Here is an 11,950-nt window from a genome sequence, read left to right as displayed (position 1 = left end):
CAATTTGATCTCAAAATACTAAGGTGGCATTTGGTACTTTACAATGTAATGTGATTACAAGTAATGTGATTGCAGGAAAAATAACATTACAGTGTTTGGTATGCAAGCAAAATAATGATTAAAATGCACGAAAAATAACATTACAGCGTTTGGTTTACAAGTACTTTGCTGGGAATATAATATTAATTTTCAAAATTACCCTTAGTTATTAAAATACAAGTTTAATATATTTATATTTTTTATTATTAATTTTTATATAATATCATCTCTTAAATATATTTTTAATGTCATATATTTTATTTTCATTTATTATTATAATCTTATATATTTTATTTTTAATATATTTATATTTTTTATTATTAATTTTTAAATAATATCATCTTTTAAATATATTTTTAATGTCATATATTTTATTTTTATTTATTATTATAATCTTATATATTTTATTTTTATTTCTTTAATATATTTTTTATATTATATATTTTATTTTAATTTGTTTTACTTATATTATATAAATTTTAATTTTTTATATTTTATTTTATTTTAATTTTTGATTCTTATATTATATATTTTATTTTAATTATAATAGTATAAAATATTTTGAATAAGGTAATAAAGTTGAAGAGTAAAATTATCTTTAAGAACATTACAGAGTGCAATGTAATGTTATTGTATTAGTTTTAGACTACAATTACATTACATCCCTTGACTGTAATGTGATTGTATTACAATCTTACATCGCAATGGTCTATTATAAAATAAACACTATAATATAATTTAATTAAACACATTATAAAAAATGTGCTTAACTTCCTTGATACCAAACGTAACTTAACAGCATTCGGAGTAAGGGTAAAAACAATTGAAGAAAAACAATAAGGTTACCGTGCGTGGAACTTGATGCGACATCTTTTTTCAATTTTCTTTTCCGGACCTTTTTGTACTTCCTTCTAGGTGAAAGGCAGGTAAAGTATAATTTTGGCTTTTTATTCAACTACTCAAAAGAGTTTTTTTTTTTTTACATGCACTGGTGTTATAACACATTACTCTATTAATATATATTTCAACACCTCTTCTTTCTTGTTGGGAGAAAAGCATTAATATACTTTTTTGAAAGCAAAAAATATTAACACATAGTTCAACTTAACAAAAATCCTCTCTTAATACAGATGTGATATCGCTAAAAAATATTATATAATGAATATCTTTATCTTTATTTTCATCATAGATGTTTCTTTATTTTGAATTTTTTACAAATGATGTCAATATGATGTTTAAATTTCATTAATGCCTCGATCACAGGTTACTTCTTATTGTTACAATTGTGTTTGTTATTACTGCTGTCTACTGCGGCTGCTGCAGTTGTTCATATATCCCTATTGTTTTCTTCTTCTTGATTGCTTGTTTCTGTTGTTGTATGCCTATTATCACAACTTCATTGTGCTATCATGGTGCTTTGTGCGAATTGTGATATGGAAATGCTGCTCATAATCCTCTGGTCCTTGGTTTTATTCTCTTATTTTTTTAAGCAAGTGCTTTATCCACTTCACAAACATGATGATGGCAAGGATAAATGATTGTCATAGTTGCTTAAAATTAAAGTGGGGCACACTGTATCTGTCTTTTGGTTTTAAACCATACGTGAAGCAAGGCTTGATAATGATTGAAAAGCAGACTATAATGCAGCAATTTCTTGTTAATTAGAATTTTTAATCTAGCTATTTTTTATGACTTAAAACTACTTATGCTAGAGTCAAAATAATCTACCATTAGACTCTTAAATTTTAGCTTGTTAATGCCTTAACGGGTTCTCCAAATTGCATTATATCTATTCTAGTTAAGCTCACGACCAGTTTTTATAGAAGGTTTGGCATCTAATCAAATTCCAAAACAACCAGTTGTTGTTCAATTCTCTACTGTAAACTTTCTTAGCTTAGCATTAGCTGCCAACTAAACTAATGGTGCCTTTCCCCCATTATATGTTAAATTGTTCACTCTTGTTATATTCTTTCTTATTTGGAGCTTGCTTATGCATCTTTAGTGTAGTGTGTTTTCTGGGTTAAGACTGAAAGTCGGTGGATTAATCATTTGAAGGCAACGGAACAACAAATTTGGTATCTGTTCATTTGTTCCCTTAAATTTTCGTATTCTCACGTGCTATATTTGTGCCTCTTTTATCTCTAATTGGCACTCAAAATCGTTGACCTATAGCTAGGAGTATAATTATTGAAGAATAATTATGTTTAATTTTATAAAGATAAAAAGACAATTTTGACAAGTTTTATCAAACTATAAAATCTAAAGAGCTTACTTTATATAAATTTTTTTAATGGCAATGACGTACATATTAGGCACATATTCAAGTTGTATAAATTCTTTTTAGTTATCAATTTAACCATTGCTTTTGCGTTCTAAAGGAAAATGCAATGGAAATTAAACACTTAGATACAAGAACAAAAGTGAAGAATCGAAAATTCAATGAGGATTTCTTTGTATTTTCATTATTTGTTTGTTCATAAACATATTTTTAAAATTCTCCAATTTGTTTTTAAAATGTGAAAAACAATTTTTTTTCCAATTTAATGAGGCAAATTAAACTTTTCCCTAAAATCTTAAAATATTATTATACTATATCAAAACATTTCACTTTATCTATTTTTTGAGCTTATCACTGGCAGCTATACACATGGGTTCGCACTTCTCACCTCTGTTTGGTGGCATCTACAAGTAGTGATCTGGGTTTCATTATGTCTACGCTCCCCAAATTCATGATTGGCAGCTGAAATCTCGAGCTCCTCATCTTTCTGTTATTTTGAGCTACCACTCTTTCTTTGAGCAATGCATGTTATGTAATGCTTTGATGTGCACTTTGGTTATTAAGTTGCTGTGCTGAGTTGCTATTTATTATTGCTGCCTTGATGTATTGACAATACATTGATCTTTTTATGTTCATTTGAGTTATTAGGTGCAGAACCCAGATGCCATTTACTGTTACACTTGCAAGGCATGGGCAGGCGGTGTGTTTTGCATTGAGGTGTTGTTATTGTAGAGACTTTGATGAGGCAGACAGATTTTCGTTGGGTCTGCTCTCTTTGCACTGGTTCCCACCTGCTTTCTCCAATTTGGATGAATAATAAAATGGTCAAATATTTGAGAAGTCGGTTTTTTTAATTTAGTATCTCTATTAAAAAACGTGTTTAATTTTTTTAATATTTTTCATCTAAATTAATTATTATGATATTGACCTTAATGTTGATATAACACCAAAGGCTAATGTGACATATGAGGTGAGTTTGGGTTGTTGGCATGGCAGTATGAGTAAAATCAAATCAGATCAATTATCTACTTAAACCAAATGAGATTTGAATAAAACAATTAGATCTAATTAGTCTATTGGGTTAATTGGATCAAAATGTTTGATCTAATTGATTTTTTGATCGATTATCGATTTTAAAATTTTTGGATGAATCCACTCAAAAAATAAAACTAATTATATATATATTATATTAATATATATAGCATTTTTTATATATATTAAGAAAAATTGATAGTAAACTTAATTAACAATATACTTAAAATATATTAACTCATTATATGTACGTACACAAATCATAATCATAGCAATTTAATATTAAGCATATATATTTATTTAATTATAACCCGTGTTAATATGAAATTACAGGTTATATATTTTAAATGATATAACTTATATGTTAATATTATAATATATGATAGTAAATATATTACATATTAATATGTTATAATTATTACACTTTAGTAATGTTTTATAAAATAAAATATTATGAATATATAAGTAATTGTAAAAATATATTATATACACTTATATTTAATTTATACATAAGCATTATTATAACTTATAACAAACTTTATTTATATGATAACACTTAATAACTTTATTAGTTATTACTTTAGTTTTTATAAGATATTGCTTATAATTAGTTATTATTTATACAAACTTTAATATAAAATATTATAACATATAAGTTGTGTCATTAATTTTATATATCTATATAAAATAAAGTAATTTATTATACATATACATATATTTAATTTATACATAAGTATTACTATAATCTATAATAGATTTTATTTATATTATTACATTTAATAACTCTTTTAGTTATCATTTTAGTGTTTATAACATATTGTGTATAATTAATTATTATTTATATAAACTTTAATATAAAACATTATAACATATAAATTGTGTCCTTCATTTCATATATATATATATATATAAACTAAAGTAATACATATAAAAATATATTATACAAAATTAACATATTACTTATACTTATTATAAATAAGTCATTAATATTTTACAAAATAATAAATTTAGTTAATAATTAATAAACCATATATTATAAATAAGGAACAAAATAATATTGATTTTGTTTACAGTTTAATAATATTAAATATATTATATTATAAAGTAACGTCTAATATATTATGAATATCTAAAGAAATTATTGTTAATAATTATTCATTATATACTAAAGTTTAATATAAATATATTCAAATTTATTATTACTAGTAATTATTATTTTATTAGAAAAATATAAAATGTTCAAACTTTTGTTGATATAAGGACTCGAACTTATGTGTGGGTGGAAAGTATATAAAGCTTTTGCCAAGTGTAAGTGAAGGACCAAATGTATATTTTTTTTATATTTTGTAATAATTGATGAAGTTTATATGTTTTAATATTGTAATTTGTAAAAAAAATAACAAGGTTTTGATCTATTGATCTAAAATCCAACCGATCGAGCCAATTCTATATTTAGTTAGTTTGATTTTCTATTATGTTTGGTCAAATTTTTAAACAATTTTAATCTATTTGATCATTAAGTATAATGAACCAAATCATTTATTTGCTCATCTGGTACTATCACGTCACTTCAACACACTAACGCTATATGTCAAGAGGTTGCCATATGTCTCTTTTTTTCTCCAAAACATGTCTTTACCGCTCCACTTAAATTCTTACGTTTAATTATTTTTTACTTTTATTTTTTTTATTTTTTTTCAAAACTATATCATTTTGGAGTTTTTTTATACTTTCAATAACCCTAACTATAAAAGCACTTTTTTGGAAAAAAAAAACTCTGAAAGGTTTTAATATAAGAGAACTAATATTTTTCCAATTCAATGAGGCCAATTAAAATTTATCTTAAAATTTTAAATTTTATTATATTATATTAAAGTATTTCAAAATTTTGTTAACTGTCTCCATCACTCTCAACTTAACAAGACTGTCCCAAGTAGTCAAAAGTCCAAACCAAATATGTTGAAACAATTCAATATTTGCAATTTTGAGTTGATGGCCTACATTATAGATAAGGGTAAAATACTTTAACTCTTTTAAGTTTTGATCGAAATTATATGAAAATTCATTAGTTTTCGAACTAGACACTCCACTTTAAAAAAATATTTCTGTTGAACATGTAGGTTTAGCTATCAGTCAACTGTTAGTATTTTTGTCAATCGCTTTAAAAAGATAATTTTACCATTGATTAATTTTTATAATTATAATTATATAATTTTTTATTTTTTATTATTTTCTTATTAATTAAAAAAAGCCCCCTATTGAGGAGCATCATAGCTCCCCTAGAGAGCCCCGATCGGGCTCCCTAAGGGAGCACCAGTGCTCCCTTCCTTTGGGGAGCATCAATCAGTGCTCCCCTTCGACCGGTGCTCCCCATTCTTAAGGAGCTGTACCGATTGGTGCTTCTTATTTTTTTATTTTTTTAAAAAGATAATAATAATTTTGAAAGTAATAAAAAAGAAAGAGTATTTTAGTCTTTTTATTATTTCTGTTAACAGTATTTATAGTCTTAAGACGAAGTGTCTATTTTAAAAATTAATGAATCTTTGGTATAATTTCAATCAAAACTTAAAAGAGTTAGGGCATTTTACCTTACATATAATGTCATTTGTTGATAATCAAATCCCCATCAAATTTACCTTAATTTACTTAACATTCCTAGTGAAAGAGAGTGAAATTCTGTATCCCTGAATAACTAGAAATGCCTATAACTTCCTTTTGCGTCTATCATTTTAGCTGCCTATGTCTTATTAATAGTTACTTTTTTTTAAAAAAAAATATCTTATTAATAGTTTTTTTGACCTTCCTATTATCTTAATTAATACATGTATGCAACATTAAATTATTTTAATTTCAAAATCCCTCTACCTATAAATTTAATTTATATATTTTATACTCAAGCTGATAATACATATGCTGCTACATCAAACAGAATAAGGGAGGTTTGGTTTGGCTAATTGGCCTAACTATTCCATGCATATTGTTTATATCAAGATTTTTAAGTAGAAGTCTAATTAATATAGAGATGGCATTTAGTGTTGTTCGATATTCATTACTTAAATTCATGAAAGAGAAAAATTAATTATAAGTGTAGAGATTATACTTAAAAACAAATAATAACTTCGAGTCTTGAAATAAACCTAACTCCCAAACATTTAAAAGCATATGTCGATCACTTAGGTGGAGAATTCTTAAGATAAGTGCTCATTGACTTTAATTTTCCTTTGTAGTTAATTAGATTGATAAATATTAAATTGATTTTAAGTTCAACTCTGAAGTAATTTAATATTATATACATTATACTCAAGCGGATCTTGCATATGCTGCTTCATATAACGAAAGGGGGACAGGCTTGGTTTGGCCAACTGGCTTAATTATTTTATATTGTTTATCACGAAATGTTTAAAAAGAAATGTATTTAGTATCAAGATAATATTTATTATTCAAATTTACAAAGAGTGAAAAATTCATTATAATATTTTCTCGCTTTTATTTACATTTTCACAATTATCTGAAATTCTCACAAAAAACTCATCAGCAACATAAAGATCATATAAAAATTATAAAAGCTTCACCAATACTTTATGTTTAGTAAAAACTCTTCCATATTTATATAAAGATGGCAATAAGTATCTTGTTACAAGGTACCCATGGATATTCAACCCGATTATAGAGAGTTAGAATATCTTATAATTGGGTTTAAAACGGATTCAGGTAATGATTTCATTACTCGTATCAGGTTCAGGTAGGATTCGAGTACCACCTCTTGGATACTGGCAACCTGAACTTAATTACTATTTATATATATTTTTTAGTATTTAAATAATTAAATTAAAAATGTATAATTTTTACCAACATTGTAAACAATTGCTTTTGTTAAAAACTAACAAATATATGAAAAGTATAGTTACTCAAATTATTAACGTGATGATATAAATATATTTAAATTAAAAAATTATTAGATAATTAATTATGTTTAAATAATATGAATATTATATTATATTACAAAAGAATATAATTACTATTATATATATACTTTTAATATAAATATATTTATTTTTTATTTTATATTAACATTATAAAAATGATAACTTATAAAATTATTAATTATAATACATATACCGCTTTTAATATAAATATATGTACTTTTTATTTTTTGTTAACATTACAAAAATTATAATTTATAAAATTATTAAGTATAATATATATATATACACTATTGTTTATATAAACTTATAATATATATACTTAAAGAGAGCTTTTTGAGATTAGAATAGTTTTGAAATCAAGTTATTTTTTTTAATTTCATATAATTAAGAACAAACTCATATAGTTAATTAAATTAATTTATGAAACTGTAATAGTTAATTAACTTGTAATGTCTTTTAATATATATAGTTTATATATTGTGTTAATTTATGAGAAATATAATTACTATTATATACATATAAAATACTCTTAGTATATATATACTTTAAATATAAACATATTGACTTTCTATTTCGTATTAACATTACCAAAATTATATTTTATAAAATTATTAATTATAATATGTATACCTTTGTTTATATAAACTTATAATATATAAATCTAAAGAGAAGTTATGAGACTAGAATAGTTTCGAAACCAAGTTATTTTTTTGAATTTCATATAATTAATGACAATCCCATATAGTTAATTAAATTAATTCAAGAAACTATAATTATTAATTAATTTGTAAAGTCTTTCAATATATATACTTTATATATATTAGGTTCATTTACATAAACTTATAATATATAAATCTAAAGATAAGTTGTAAGATTATAATAGTATTTGTAGACATTATATTTTTTTGGGACTTAACTTATTTATTTATAATAGTATAAGTTCATTTACATAAAATTATTTATTTGTAGACATTATAAATCTAAAGAAAAGAGTTTTTTTTTAGAGAGCGAGAGGGAGAGTATCAGCATTAGAGGGGGAAAAATTTGAAAACAATGCCTTAGGTCTTTTTTGAATTGGATTTTATACCTTAGTAAAACGACGTAATTTTGATAACGGAGCATTTGAAGTTTGGGTTGGTTGCCACAACCACTTTTGAGTAAGCTCATTTATTAGTCCTGCTTCTTGGGTTTTTAGATTGGTAAGCTGTCCAAACCTATCTCGCTTGGATCCTTGGATATTTGATTGCAGCCCACTTGACAAAGCTCATTCCCATTTAATTATTTAGTCCACTTACTAGGTATGGGCTTAAACATTCATGATTCTCCTTTTATTTATTTATTTTATTTTGTTAATATAATAAAAATAAAATTTTGTTTTAGGTCATAATTAGGTTAAGATAAAATTCTTACGACCATAATTGGTAGATTAAAAATTATAAAATAATAAAGGTTTGTAGTTATTTAAAAATAAATTTTTTAAATGGAATTTTTAAGGGAAGTTGCAAGGGGCAATTTTTCTTAAAATTTTCAAAGTAAAAATAATTATAGGACCATAAGGGTTTTGGGTGGGGGGGGGGGGATCTCATAAATATTTTCACCAAAAGGTTTATTTTTATAAGTAATTAATAAGAACATAGATAAATAAATAATTTAGATTTTGTAAAAATATAATGAATGTTTAATATAAAATAAATGGAAGTTCTCTAATGATGGAATTTCAAGAATGTTATAAGGGATAATTTTCTTGAAAATTTTTAGGTAAGAACATCTTTTTAAATTTTACCAAAGAGGTTGGGAAATTTAGGAAGAATTTTCAATGTTAAAGGACATTTTATTATAATAAATTGAAGAAATAATTAAGGAAAATAAACTAGAATATCGAAATAAAATTAATTTATTAAAGATAAAAAGAAAACGCATAATTAATTAGGTACCATTTTGAATGGGCATTGTGAAGATGCTAATCTCTTTTTCACACATAATTGTACTTCCGAACCTAATCAGTTTCGTAGATCGGAATCTATTTTTTTAATGAACTTAAGTGAAGCCTAAGATCTCATTAGGAAAATAAATTCAATTAAGTGGTCAATTGCACCTAAACAAAAAATATTGATATCGACTTTTTTTTTGTCAAATGGCTGAGTTTTAAGACTCATATATTATAATAGTTTTGAAACCTAGTTATTTCTTTTAATTTCATGTAATTAAGGACAAACTCATATATTTAATTAAATTAATTAATGAAACTATGATTATTAATTAACTTGTAATGTTTTTTAACATATGCACTTGTTGGTCTTGTTAATGTGCTAGAGGAGGTGAATAGCACTAAAAATTTTAAAGTTAAACATTTTCAGCTATAGAGATCCTAATCAATTAGAGGAAGGAAGATTTAAAACTTATTATAGTTAAAAGACACCAAGTAAAAAAGGGTAAAAAAAAGTGGACAATGCACACGTATTTATAATAGTTCGGTCCCTTCACCTACATCCATTACGTTGATCTTCTAATCTAAGATTTTCAACCCAATTTCACTATAACAATGAAATTAACAGTTTCTACCAAGCCTTTACAAGGTGAGCTTTTAACCAAAGCTCTAATCCTTTTCAATAACCTTTAGAGTGCTTCCCATACTTTAATTTGTCAAGAAAAAAAAGTACAACTGATTACTTTTACAGATCTAAAAAGATTACAATCAAGCTCCAACATTTTTTTAAGAGTAAGAATGATGAACAAATGTTTTTTATGAAGGTTCTTTGGCTTTTGGTTTAAGATGGCTCTTGGTACTTTAACCTTTTTCTTCTTTAACCGTTGAAGCTTTTTTTTATACTTGGAGAGACAAATTTTGCTATTCGAGATAAATTCTAGTCGTTAGAAACAACTTTGATATCATTCTAGACGTTATTTTATTTTCTAATGATTAAATTTAAATAGGCAGACAGAGTTTAGTTAATTGGTTACAAGCAGGCTTTAACTGATTACAACTTCTCAACCTTGCACTATCTTGTAGCTGTTTACACTATGTTAATTGATTAGAGAAGGCTCAAACCGATTAAAAATTTTCTATTTCATATTTCTCTACACAGTAGTTTTCCTTTAATTGGTTTGCTCTTTTTTTATTTGGTTAAGGTTTCACTTCATTCACTCTTAACCGATTAAAATCAGCTTTAATCAACTAAAAATTTTTGAATTTTGAATTTCTTCATGTTGGCTGTGAATTTTTCTATTTTGGCTTTCTTCAACAGTCAACATTTTTTCAAATTTGATTTTGACGCTTGAAAGTACTAAGATCTTGTATTCTAATTGATTAGCCCAATTCCTTAATAAATTTGCATGCCTCTATTTATAACTTCCAGCACCTTCTTAATCAGTTAAGTCTGACACTAACTTATTACAACTTTTTTGTCTTGCTTTTACCTAGCGCCCTATTATACTTTAATTGGTTAAGGCTTCATGTTAATCAATTACTAAAGTTTTGACTTCACTAATCATTTTCTTCTTTCTTTCTTTAACTGATTAACTCCTGATTAAATTTAGCAAGGATATTGATTTGCCTTTAATTAATAGATTTGTTAAGAGAATTAAACTATATCCTACAAACTTAAATAATAAAGTTAGATATTAATGAATAAGAAATATTTTATTATCATAAAAAATATATGGAATCAATAGTACTTTATATATATTGGATTCATTTATAAGAAATAAAATTACTATTATATAGATATGCAAATACTTTTAGTATATATACGCTTTAAATATAAATATATTTACTTTTCATTTTGCATTAACATACAAAAATTATAACTTATAAAATTATTAATTATGTTTGAGATATTTGTTTTGGATTATTCAAATTTAAATTTTATTATATATGTGTTTTTATTAATTTAATTATTAATAAATTATATAGAATATGTAGGACAAATATTATTATATATGGATACTGGTACAGATTATGGTTCGAGTAATTGGGTATCAATAAAGAGCATTTTAATAATTTTTTTTACATAATTGAGGTTTTAAACGGGTTAGGATAATTATAGGTTAGTGGGAATGCATTAGGATTAGGGTAATTATAGAGTGGTGGAGATGTATTAGGATTAGGGTTAAAGTAGTAATTTTAAAAAAAATTTGTGTAGTTAATAGGATTTGGATACTTTATTTCTTATGAGGTTAAAGTTCAGATATCTCAAAATTAATGGATACCATACCCGTTGATAACCCTATATTTACATCTTAAATAAACTCAACCATTGAATAATTGACAAGCAATAATTTTCATGAAAATATAAATTGATTTTCAATTAAAATTTGGGTCAAAATATATAAGAACTTGAAGTAATGAAGAGTGCTTAAGCCAATGTGCTTCATTCCTGTTGGCCTTAGTCTATCTAAGTACTTGAAGTAATGAAGAGTGCCTAGGGCAACAAGGTTAAGCCAATGTTTTTATCTACTCCTTGATGGAATTCGAAAAATGTCTTTATCCAACAAAATTAAATAAGTGCACTCCTATTTTTTAAATCTCCCTTTTCTCAATTAAAAAAAAAATTAAAGAAGTGCATGTGATTGGCTTGCAATGCTCGTCACTAGACTTGTCAATATGGGCCTGCCCAGCCCAGCCCGGCCCTAGCCCTTGTGGGCTGAAAAAATATGGGCAGGGCCGAGCCAGCCC

The sequence above is a fragment of the Theobroma umbraticum genome, unplaced genomic scaffold, assembly GCF_002168275.2.
Source record: "Theobroma umbraticum cultivar Fairchild unplaced genomic scaffold, ASM216827v3 scaffold_95.0, whole genome shotgun sequence".
NCBI lineage: Eukaryota > Viridiplantae > Streptophyta > Magnoliopsida > Malvales > Malvaceae > Theobroma > Theobroma umbraticum.
The sequence above is the reverse complement of the archived record's forward strand: the minus strand, read 5'-3'. Positions refer to the sequence as shown.